The 13,141-nt window shown below is 43.1% G+C and overlaps 1 pseudogene; it reads right to left on the bottom strand.

Annotated features, from left to right (window-relative positions):
- Positions 1 to 673: 673 nt before the first annotated feature.
- LOC132368062 (interferon alpha-7-like) lies at positions 674 to 1,183 on the bottom strand (annotated as a pseudogene).
- Positions 1,184 to 13,141: the final 11,958 nt, after the last annotated feature.

The following is a 13,141-nucleotide window of genomic DNA, read 5'->3' as shown; positions in this document are numbered from 1 at the left end:
CTTAGATTCCCATGATAATAAATTCAGGCCAGCTAATGTGAGCAGAGGTGATATTGCCCTATACTGTCTTGGCCCTTGAAAACATCCCATGTAATCCCCACACTTTTTCCTTTACCACTGAGTGGAATAGACTCAAACACCACAAATTGGAAATCACACGTTGAATAGAGCAACGCCACACAGTAGAGGGCACCCATGTCCCTACATCACTGTTTAGCAGAAGCCAACTAGAAAATTCATCTGATTAGGAATGCCTGCATTTTTCTCTTAAAGATGGAAAGATAAATTTCTATTATGACCCAACTACTGACATCTTTCTGTTTCTCTGTTACAGCAGCTAGCATGAAATTAACTGACAAATGTCTTGAACAGCATACTATGCTAACAACCTTTCCATTTTAAAATAGACATCATAGTTGGGAACCCAAATACCCTCCAAGAAGTTAAACAGATTTTAGAAAGCACGTTGTAAAATTACCTGTTTAAGAAAATAGATTGTGTTCTTCTTTGTAAATATATTTTTGTAAACTCGTGATACTCACTTCAGATAGTTTTCAGCATGTGCAGAAATATGAGTGGAAGTACCTTTGGAGGACTAAACAAACAATAATCATTTGATTAGAAGTGTCACAGGTGTACCTTTCTTCTTTATTTGTTGACAGTAAGTGGAGAATTATTCCATGAGGGAAAGGAACACTTTAATTTCTCCTCTGATAACCTCCCAGGCACAGGGGCTGTATTCCTTTTCCTTCAGATAGAGATGGATTCTTTGGAAATATTTCGGGACAATTCCCAAATATGGACAATCCAGATTATCTTCTTCCACCTGCTTGTGCAGTAGTTCCAAGGTGTGATCAAGGCTAGAGAGTAGTTTACGGAGTAGGGTGTTGTTCCAAGCAGCTTGGCTTTCCTCCGTGTTAAAGAAGTTACCATCTACTGGAGCATCAGATGGTGGTAGCCGGTGCCTTGAGTCATCAGGATTTCTGTGATATTCCCTCTTTTCCAAGGAAATTTGAAGTCGGTTCTGTCTCTAGGCATGAATGAAACGGGATCTTCTTCATCTGTCTCAAAAGTATGAAGAGTTCCCTGTTCTGTAGGCTATGGATCCAAGGCAAGTTCCAGGCAAGAGGGCAAGCAGGGATGGAGCAGAGTATCCTGCCGCTAGCAAATAGATCTGGGCCATTGAGAATTTCAGTGATTCACCAGCTGGCCGCGAGGGGGCGCGCGGGCACCACTAAACAATTAGCGGGAAGGTTCCTTCCCTGGAACCCGGGACAGCGCGCTTCTCTAGGCGGCGGCAAGAGGCCGCCGGATGTCTTTTGATCGGTTCGGCTAGGGAAACGCTGACTTGTGAGAATTTGCAGTTTCCGCGGTTTGGGCAGCGCGAGAGAAAGTGAGTTGCATCCTCACGGAGCAATTTTATACTGATTTAATAGTGCGAAAAAACTTTTGTCTTTGCGATGCTGAGTTCTCAAGTGGGAGCCTTGTCGCGGCCGCGCCAGCGACATTTTTGTCTGGTTGGAAGCTGGAACCTTGCATTTTCGGGCTTTCCCCTGAGTTTTGTGCTTTATTTTCGCACAGAAACTTGAGCGAGGCCATTTTTGGTCAAGAAGCCGTTTTCTGAGGGGTTTGAAGCTGGGAAGCGAGTTGGGGCCGATTTGACAGATTCGGGCTCGTTTCTGGAGCTGTGCTAAGGGCTCAGAGAAAGGGGAACGCGGCGGTGTTGGGACTCCCGGACGGGGTGGGGACGCCCTGGGGGTGAGTCGGAGCGCGGCCACCACCGGGGCCGAGGACGCGGGAGCTGAGCGCCCCTGTAGATGCTCTGGGACTTCATGGTGTCTTTCAAGGATTCAGCGTTAACGTGGGGGAGGAAGTACTGAATAACTGAAAAGTAGGAACATTAGAAAACTCACAGCATTTTATTTTTTATATTTTTAAATTTATATTGCTTAAATTAAATATTTTAGAATTTTTTATATTTTAAAATATTTTCTGAAAATATTTAAATATTGAAGGTAGGATATTAAAATATATGAGTATTAAAACACAGCATTTTATTAAACTATTTAAACTATAGTTTCTTTATACTAAAACAAGAATTTAATATAATTTTACTTTCCTAGCTTTAATGGAAGCAAACTCATTAATATTTTCAAGACTACTTCTTTACTTGTTTGAGAGAACTGCAGTGTTTGACAATTTCTTGTGACTCTGTGACAGTCTTAAATAATTTTTATTTAACTCGAGTCCTTTCTCAGGACTCCAGCTTGACTGTAGTGTAGAAAGAAGAGTTATTAGTGTCCTGTACAAGCAGTTGAGGACATTTACCAGGTCTGATCTTCTCATTTTCTTTGGTAAGAATTTTATAGACTAAACAGAAATTACCCAAATTTCACTGGCAACGTGAAGCCTTCCTCTGTAAGGCTGTCAGCGTCATCCAAATGCAGGGTCATTTCTGTCTTTTTTTAAAATTTTGATATTTTCTTTAGCATGTATGTTGTGGCATTTTCATTTTTATATATTGCCTTAAAATATTACTTATCTTGATCACTTAGATTTGGTGCCTTCTTACATTCCGTGCTTGAGGGAAGTCCTCCCTTTCTTTACCCAGATAGCCAGGAGATAGCTTTCGAAGTAATGTTGTGATCTTCTATAGCTAAAAATATAGGAATGTCCCATTTCTCGTCACCCTCTGCCCCATCTACATTTTATAACCCATTTCCTGGTCCCCATAACATTTAAAAACACCTTTGTCTTAAAATAATATCACCAGAGGTGGTCTGAGACTGAAGATGAGGGAAGGGACTGTTTATCTCATTTATACTATTCACAGAGCAGCCATTTTTCCTCGATGCTGGTTCTCTGCAAATGTTTCAAGTGCTGTAGGATTTCTCTCCTTAATATACCAGGCACTGTTCTAAGCCTGGAAACTTGGGCTTTGCTCCCTCACAGTCCAGAAGGCAACCCCTCTCCTGCAGTTTGCATTTGGGGCCTCAACACGCAGCCCCCTGACAGTGTTAAGGGAGCGGCAGTCAAAGCCTCTCTTGGCGGGACTGATCATGGACTCTACAAGTTACTATATGTCACATTAATGCTAAAGGCAGCTATGTTCGCTAAATTCAGATTCTCAGACTATAATTTGCAAACTTCATTTAATCTTTACAGTTCCCTGTGTGACAACTACTTGAGTTGTCTCAGTTTTTTAGAAGAGGAAATCAAAATCTGATGTCAATTAAATTCAGGAGCCACAGATTTTGTCAGAGTGGAGCTTTCTGCTGCTCCCAGGCCCTCCTCTTCATCAGCTCTGAGCACTGGCCCTCAGCTGCACTGAGCACGTGGTGCTTCCCTCATCCTAATCCTGCCTCTGAAGTCTGTCTTCCCTACTCCCTGGAGGGCAGTCACCATCCCTGCCTTACTTTCCTGGAATCCACATTGCCAAGCGCGTTGTCACATATATATGTGGTGAACACACTTTTGGTGACAGAAGGAAGAGAATGGTATGAATTAGTCCTTGGTGTTAACATTTATGCTACTCTTATCCATAGACTATGTCTGGAAACATGAGCTATGACTCCTGTAAAGTCATGTAGAGGAATTCAAATCTAATGTCTTAGCCCCTTAAAGGGGAAATGGAGAGAGGCAGGCTAGTTGTATTTTGGTGCATTACAAAGCATGAACATACAGTAAAATATCAAATGTCTAAGTACTCTTATTAGAATTTAAAAAGACACAGATTGAGACTCAGATTTTTATTTCAACCTTGCGTCTCATTTGGATGAGTATATCCTATTGGATTTATACTCTGTCCTTTTCCATGAATGTGTTTAATTTCCAGTGTAATAAACAAAAGAAGCATTGAAGTTGCGACATTATCTGTTGCCAATAAATTGAAGAGAAATTGGAAAAACTTGGAAACAACATTGGCATAAGTACAGAATTGACAACCTTGCACTATTTAAGAATCTCATTTGCAGGCAGGTACTCAGAGCAGCTGGATACAGGCTCCCACAGCCAGACACCTGCATCACCAAGCTCACCGGGGCCTGCCAACCTCCTCACTGATGACACCCAGGATGATGTTCTCCAGCCCTGTCTGCACCCTTAGCTGTGACTGGCCCCGAACCACGGCCTGCCAAAGCAGGAGACCCTCACAAGTTCTGCACCGAATGGAAGAATCTTTCTTGTTTTCCTGCCTGAAGGACAAGAAGGTTTTCAGGTTCCTCCAGGAGCAGCCAGTTCCAAATAGCTCAGGCCACCTCTTTCTCCATGCAGTAATCTAGCAGATCTTCAACTTTTTCAGCAAAAAGGGATGATAATCCTCATTGGACTGATCAGCAGCTAGAATTTTCGGAGGCCTGTTTGGTGCAGAAAATGGAGATGGAAAGACTTTCTGAGCAATGAGGACTCCAGCCAGACTTTGAAGAACTCCTTCCAAAGTACCAGGCTCAGGGAATTCCCTGGTGGTCCAGTGGTTAGGACTCGGCGCTTTTACTGCTGTGACTCAGAGTCAATCCCTGATCCCACAAGCCGCTGGACGTGGCCAAAAAAACCCAAAAACAAAAAAGACAAAAAAAACCCCAAAAGTAAACACAAAGTACCAGGGTCGATCTGAGAAGGAAAGTACACAACTGCTGTTGCCTGGGACATTGTCATACTGGAAGTTAAGATGTGAAAATCAGTAAATGCTTTCTTTGTATTAATAAGCTCATCAGAAGAGTCAGGAAGTTGAAAAGGAGACTTAGTCTTCAACACTATGTCTCATCTACAGTCCTCCCTCAGTACCCAAGGAGGAGAGGTTCCAGGACCTCCACGGATACCGTGGATCTTCAAGTTCCTTATATAAGATGGTATAGTATTTGCATATAACCTACATACATCTCCCATATACTTTTTTTTTTAAATTTTTTAAAATGTGTTTTATTTTATTTTTAATTTATTTATTCATTTATTTAATTTTTGGCTGCATTGGGTCTTCGCTGCTGCACGCGGGCTGTCTCTAGTTGCAGTGAGCAGGGGCTACTCTTTGTTGCGGGGCGCAGGCTTCTCATTGTGGTGGCTTCTCTTGTTGCAGAGCACAGGCTCTAGGCGCACGGGCTTCAGTAGTTGTGGCTCGTGGGCTCTAGAGCTCAGGCTCAGTAGTTGTGGCTCACAGGTTTAGTTGCTCCGTGGCATGTGGGATCTTCCCGGACCAGGGCTCAAACCCGTGTCCCCTGCATTGGCAGGCGGATTCTTAACCACTGTGCCACCAGGGAAGCCCCGCCATATACTTTAAATCACCTCTGGATTACTTATAATACTTAATACAATGTAAATGCTATAAATAGTTGCTGGCACATGGCAAATTCAAGCTTTGCTTTTTGGAACTTTCTGGAATTTGTTTTTCAAATATTTTCAACCTGTAGTGGTTGAACCCATGTATATGGAGGGCTGACTGCACTTGTTAGTGGCCTCAATCTTGTAAATATTTACTCAAAGACTTTTTTGTCTGCTTCCGTTAAAAAATATATTGAGTCATTTTGGCAGATTTTTATCAATAAGAAACTGTAGTTTTGAATAGAAAGAAATTTCATTTTAATTTGTAATAATTAGTATTTATTATCTTGTGATAATTGCTATATTTGCAAATTTTACTATTTATGTTATAATGTGGCAGGCTTTGCGTTTTGTTTTATTTTGCTTTGTGGGGGTAGTTTAATCTATATTTTAAGTGCTGAGTCTTACTTTTTTTTTTTTTGGCCGCGCGCGGCATGTGGGATCTTAGTTCCCTGAGCAGGGATCAAACCCACGCCCGCTGCAGTGGAACCACAGTCTTAACTGCTGGACCGCCAGGGAAGTCTGCTGAATCTTACTTTTGCTTTTATTTATTTATTTTTTTATTGGAGTATAATTGCTTTAAAATGTTGTGTTAGTTTCTGCTGTACAATGAAGTGAATCAGCTATATGTCTACATATATCCCCTCCCTCTTGGACCTCCCTCCCCACTCCCCTCCCCCCTCCCACCCATCTAGGTCATCACAGAGCACCGAGCTGAGCTCCCTGTGCCAAACAGCAGGTTCCCCCTAGCTATCTATTTTACACATCGTAGTGTATACATGTCAATCCTAATCTCCCAATTCGTCCCACCCTTCCCTTCCCCCTCCACCATGTCCACACATCTGTTCTCTATGTCTGCGTCTCTATTCCTGCCCTGCAAATAGGTTCACCTGTACCATTTTTCTAGATTCCACATGTATGCGTTAATATATGATATTTGTTTTTCTCTTTCTGGCTTACTTCACTCTTTTGCTTTTAAAGACATGCAAAGTGCCCTTAAACCTTCAGTCACCCTTAAAATCCAAAAGGCACATAAATAGTTTCGTTAATTCTGTTTATGTTTTTGCCCATCTTCCAGTAAGAACTGAAAGGAAATGCCATTTTTTGATGCCATTTCTTTCCTGGAAACTTGAACTTGCCACCATGGGAAACCACTACTTCAGCCAGCAAACGTGGAATCGCCACACAGAGCCTATATCTTCTCATTTTTCACTTCTGGATCAAAATGTCACACAGGTGCTTCAGATTGGCAAAGTCTTATTCAAGTGCCTGCATTCTATCTGCAAAGGAGGCTAGAAATTTGCATTGGGTCTCCTACATTGGTGAATTAGTGTTCTATTGATGCATAATTAATAACCTAAAAATTTAGTGGCATTAACCACTAGTCTATTACCTAACAGTTTTTATGAATCAAGAATTTGAGAGCGCTTTCAGTGGGCTCAGGATCTCTCATGAGGTGGCGGTCAAGATGTCGGCTGGCCTGCAGTCACCTGAAGGCTTGACTTGGGTTGGAGGATCTGCTTCTAATGTGGGTCATTCACATGACCACTGGCAGGAAGCCTCAGTTCCTCATCACAGTCACCTGTGTCCCTCCAGTAAGCTCTGTGATGTGTCCTCACAACAGCTGGCTTCTCCCAAAGTGAGTGATGAAAACTAGAAGTAGAGAAGGCAGTAAATGGTTTTATGACAGTCTTATAAGTTACACACCATCACTTTGACCTGTGTTGTGTATTCATTAGAGGGAAGTTGCTACATCAAGCACATAGTCAAGGGAAGGGACAGGAAAGAGTATGAGACAGTTTGTGAATATATTTTAAAACAACTGCAATGAAAGAAATAGGATTCGTAAGGTAGGCATATCCCTTCATGTAGAAAGGCTGTTGTACAGATGATGGGTGGCCATGAGTATGATGTCAAAAGAACAATCTGTGATGATTTATTGGCTATGGGCTTTGAGGAAGTTGAGAACTCAATGATAATGTCCATGTCTCTATCTTGGGCTGCCGAATGATTGGGGCCCATTCACACAGGGGACATAGAAGGGCAAGAAAGTTTGAAAAATATGTATTCAATTTTGAACATGTTAAGTGGAGATATTCTAGATATTCTAGCATGTAGAAATATGGATCTAATGTTTGGAGCTAAGATTCTGGGGAAAGAGATGCATATGGAGGTCACAATCATAGAGATGACATTTGGAACTATTTGGGAGGTTGAGACCTATATGTGCAGAGAGGATGAAGTGTGGGACTAGCACAGAATTTTGAGGAACACCAATTCCCTAAGATGAGAGGGAGTAGTCAATAAAGGAAGGAGAGGAGGAGGAAAAAAGCAGAAGATGGTGGTGACATAGAGACCAGATGAAGGTCAGACCTTAAGATGGAGGGCGTGGTCAGAATCGTCAGATGCTTCTGAGATGTTACCCGTAGCTGACTGGCTGATCTCTGACCTCAGTAAGTTGTAGTTTATTGTAAACCTTGCCTGAGTGGTTTCAAGAGAACAAGGGAAGCTGAAGCCACATTATACTGAGTGGAGAAATTAGCTGCATGTGAAGAAATAGGGACAGATAATGCAAAGAACGTTGAAGAAGTTTGGGTATGAACAGAATGACAGAAGCAAAATACTACTAACAAGTGGTCATAGGGCTGAGGAATAGTCATGTTTAGGATAAAATGAAAATTAAGCACATTTAATGTTGATCAAAACTAGCCAATAAAAAGAAAGATGTTGATACAGGAGAGAGAGGATGTAACTGATAAAGCATAAACATCTTATTAAAGTCCCCTCTGCTTTTCTATCAAAGGAATCATTCTGAAGAACTAAGCCTTCTGGAATTGTCCCTCTGGTGTCACAGAGGTTTTGCACCCTGAGGCAGTGCGCCAGGCTGAGGCTTGGAATGGGTAAGGAGTTTATTTTACAAAGTGATGTAAAGTCTAAATGTGAGAATGGCTATGGGCCAAACTTCCATCTCTCTTCTCTGGCTGATCAGTTTCATCAAGGATGTTTATCGATGCTGAGGTTGTAAAAAATGTGTTCTTAAAATCTATGTGCTTGCATGCCCCTGGATAGTAATCATGTACCCTCAGGGATACCAATATCTAGGTTTGAACACTGATATATATATATATATATATATATATATATATATATATATATATATATATATATATATATTTTAATATTTGTTTATTTATTTTGGCTGCGCTGGGTCTTAGTTGTGGCACGGGATCTTTGCTGAGACATGCGGGATCCTTTAGTTGCGGCATGTGGACTTCTTAGTAGTGGCATGTGGATTTTTAGTTGTGGCATGCATGCAGGATCTAGCTCCCCGACCAGGGATCAAACCCAGGCCCCCTGCATTGGGAGCGCAGAGTCTTACCCACTGGACCACCAGGGAAGTCCTTGAACACTGATATATTAATGGATACCAGTATTCAGTGGCTTCACTGGTCTTTACTTACCTGGAATCTCTTTCCTTTGGAGCACAAACAAATAGAATCAAATTTGTGGTTTTGGAAGAAATTGAGACCTTGTTTCCCCTCTAGAGGTCAGTCCAAAATAGTTTTTTAAAACAATTTTTATTCTTTATTTTTTTAAATATTTATATATTTATTTATTTATTTTGGCTGCACAGGGTCTTAGTTGTGGCATGTGGGATCTTCGTCGCGGCATGCGGGATCTTTTAGTTGCTGCATGCGGACTTCTTAGTTGTGGCATGGCATGCGGGATCTAGTTCCCTGACCAGGGATCGAATCCAGGCCCCCTGCATTGGGAGTGTGGAGTCCTACCCACTGGACCACCAGGCAAGTCCCACTTATTCTTTATTTTAAAAAAAAAATTTGAAGGCCATTGAACCAATGGTACCCTAAGCATGGACTGGTCTAAGTATTTGCATCAACAATGCCTTTAATCAATAACCAGTCTTAATGAGGGCAGTGAAAATAACCACATGCTGAACTTCATGACCAGTGAAAGTCTGTGAAGTTCTGTATCTCAAGAGCCAAAATATTTTTCCTTAATCCCTGAGTGTTCCTGTCAACTTGTTAATGAAGAAAAAGACCCCACTTGATTCGAAGGTCTAAGTTATATATTATTTATTTTCCTGTTATCTTTGAAAAGGTCAGAAGGAAGATATTTCTTTTAAATGTAATCTGCTCGGACTTCCCTGGTGGCGCAGTGGATAAGAGTGATACTCAGAGTGATAGCACTTCTCATATGATGGTTCGGTCAGCAAGGCAGAAGCAGCATTACCTTTTATGACCAAGCCTCAGAAATCACAGTATCGTTTTTACATATTGTAGATGTCACAAACCCATTCAGATTCAAGGAGAGAGGAATTAGACAATGTATCTCTTACTGGAGGATTTTCAACATTCTAGAAAAATATGTGAAATGAGGGAAATGTTGTTGCTGCCATCTTTTAAAAATACAATCTGCTACAGTCCATAAAACATCACATCCTTTCACATGTAAAATACATTCATCACTTCTCAAAACCTTCCAAAGTCTCATCTTATTATGGCAAAAATCCAGGTCCAGAGTTGCACCATCTCCATCAGATCAAGGTGTGGATGGAGTTCCTCAGGCACAATTCCTCCAGCACTGCTCCTTGAGTGCCATTCTTCTCAATGTGAAGCCCTGTAATCTAAATAGAGAGGTTATTTGTTCCTTTACTCCCAACATACAATGGTGAGGCAGGCATAAGATATTATAATAGTCCCATTCAAAATGGGGTAAAGCAGAAAGCACATAGCAGTCACCGGCCTATTGTAACTCGGCTATCTATTAGGGCAGGTGGTGTCAATTTTCAGATTAGGGCTCAGTTCTAAGTCTCTGGGAGTTTTTCTCCAAGGCTGATTTTTCTCCTTTCTGGCTTCTTGGCTCTGCCTTTTAAGTTATCCTTCCTTTCCCACAAGAAGTGCTTATGTTTTACATCGTGTAGACTTCTCATCCTGCTTCCTTTCTGGAAAAGTTTGGGGATCTGAAGCCCTCTTTATTGTGTATGCTCTTTATTACTTTCAGTCTAAACTGATATAATTACTGTAAACATTTACTGGGTTTGCTGTATATCCGTTTATAATGAATGCCATTGGATAAGAGGCACACCCACAAATCTCTTCAGATATATACCCTTTTTCACTTTGGGCTACCCGTGAGTCTCCAGTGAGACAGCAAGTTGGTGTTTTAGAGCGCTGTCACTTAGTGGAGAGAATCTGTGAGGCACTCCCCAGGATCCTCAGAAGGCCTTTCGTTTGTTTGAAAGACTCTCTGAGACACCACCTAGATCTTTCTGAAGTCTTAAAGGATTTTACACTCATACTCAATCTGATCTGATAAATAGGGCTTGTTTGTTTATTGTTGTAGACCTCCACTCACAATACAAACATGATGTCCCCAGTACTATAGCTTTGAAACAAATTACTCCAAAATCTATCACCCAAAATAATAAATGTCTCATCTCACAGATTCTGTGAGCCAGGGATTCCCACAGGGCACAGAAGGAATGGCTTGTCTCTGTTTCACCATCTCTAGGGCCTCAGGAGCACACTCCACTGGGTGGCTGGGATTGACCTGGCAGGTGGTAGGCACTTTCACTGGCCTGTCTGATGCTAATAAGTCTCAGCTGGGACCTCAGCTGGTACTGGGTACAGAAGCACCTCGCAATGACTCTCCTTGTGGTCTGGTTTTTCTGTGAGCGTGGTAGACTCAGTGTAGTTGAACTTTTTAAAAGGGGCCTTGGGCTCAAAAGTGAGTGGCCCAGTAAGCAAGCTATTATGACCTAATCCATTGGTTCTCGGTGAGGGCAGTTTTGTCCCTGAGGGGATGTTTGGCAATGTCTGGAGACATTTTCAGTTGTTGCAACTGGTGATGAGGGCTGATACTGGCATCTAATGGATAGAGGCCAGGGATGCTGATAAATACGCTACAGGACCCACAGGCCAGCAGCCACAACAAAGAATTATCTGGCCTCAAGTGTGTGCGCTGCCAAGCTTGATAAACCCTAACCTACCTTTGGAAGTCATAGAATATTATTTCCAACAAATTTTTTGTAAAAAATTAACACTCTGTATGGTTAGTCAACTCAAGATGGCTGTTCTCTTGCTCTTTGTGCATCCCGTGCTAGACCAGTCCCTGCTTCACTCACACCCCGCTCACACCAACATGCTTGCCCCCTGCCCCACCAAGTGATTGTTCTAAAGCTTAGGCCAAAACGGCTCACCTGCTAGTTCATAAAAGGGAAATATCTGTGGTGGTGATGGTCATTAACCTGAGGGGTTGTGAGAGACCTGCCCCAGCTGCTGGTGTCCTTGGTAACTGATGAGCGAACCTGAGGTCAGTTCCCCCTAGAAATGGTAGTCTCCTGTGTTCCCGAGGAGTAGCAAACATGGCTATCAGGTCCTGCCGGCCGATTGCTTTTCACGGCTGGGTGTTCTCTGAGGACCTTTTAATACAGACACGTAAGACCCCTGTCCAGTAAACCACTGATGTGGGCTCTGGGCTCTTTCTGGGGTCTGGAGATTGGGCAGCTATAAGGCTTGCAGGCCTGCAGGGTGCCGCTCAACAGTTGGCGAGCCAGCCAAGAAGCCCAGAGGCCGAGGATACTCCGGTGAGTGCTGAGACGCTGAGACGTCGGGAAATAATGATGGATAACGGGGTGGGGTGGGGGGATAATCCCAAGGTGGCCATCCACTAGCAAGTGGGACCTGTGGCAGCTGTCTACCATGAGGCATGTCTTTCTCGACCCTTATACTGATGATATCCTGTTAACCTCAGAGGCTCTTTCCAGTCTAAAAGTAGCAGCCCTGTGCTTGTGGCCGATCTGACTGCCCGGGACTGGCTGGTGAGGGCAAAACGCGAGGACCTGGGTTTCCTATCAGATACTTTGGGAGTTATCTGTTTGGGTAATGGAGCGTACCCCCAACCCCAAACCCCTAAACAGTTAAAAGCCACAGGCTTTAGGGATATTAACTGAGGACAGGCTTGTGAATTGGGTGTGGCCACTTCCCCGGCAGGGTGTGGTTTGGGCCTGTGGCGATGGCAAAATACTAACACCCTGGCGCTTCTGGGCCCAGCCGTGGAAGGGGGCAGAGCCACGATGCAGTGTGTTGGAACGACAGCTCTATGCAGTCTACAGTGTCTTACAACAGGTGGAAGCCATTACAGAAGGCTTCCATGATGCGTAGAGCAACGCAAAAGACCACTCTCCAGGACCTAGAACAGCTGTGGGAGAGAAACAGGACTCCCATTGTTACCGGGCCCTTTCCAGATTCTTGGGCAGCAATACCATAGAAATGATACCGCTTCTACAAGACTGTTAGGCAAGCAAAGATTTTTATTAAAAGAGAGAGCTTGTGCACAAGGGAGAAGGCTGGGGTGGGGGGCGGAGGAAAAAAGGCAGCTTCCTGAGTGGAAGGGGCGAGTTGCTTTTATAACGAAAGGGAGGGTTTGTCTCATGATCACTGACAATTTCCAGAAATCGTCACACTTCTTCGTTCAGCAGCAGGAGGCTCCATGGTGGCTCTCAGGAATAGGGAGTGCTTCTGGGAGGGGAAAGGAGTGCATGAGGAGTTTCTGCAAGAGAGCCCCGGAACAGGTAAGGTTGAAATTTGCATTTGAGCTTCTTCCCTTGTGGCAACTAGGTAAACTCACTAATGTAACAGAGATAATCTTTTATTCCTGGGAGGCTGTTGCCCCCTTCTCTGATCCCACCCCCAGGACTCAGGACCCCTTGGCCTTTGTTCTCTAGCTTGCAAGGCCTGTTTTGCCCAAGACCGTTGTCTGGTCTTTTTTCAAAATGGCTATACTCTTTCTTGTCTTCCTTTCTCAC

This window comes from Balaenoptera ricei, chromosome 6, assembly GCF_028023285.1.
Source record: "Balaenoptera ricei isolate mBalRic1 chromosome 6, mBalRic1.hap2, whole genome shotgun sequence".
NCBI lineage: Eukaryota > Metazoa > Chordata > Mammalia > Artiodactyla > Balaenopteridae > Balaenoptera > Balaenoptera ricei.
The sequence above is the reverse complement of the archived record's forward strand: the minus strand, read 5'-3'. Positions and strand labels throughout refer to the sequence as shown.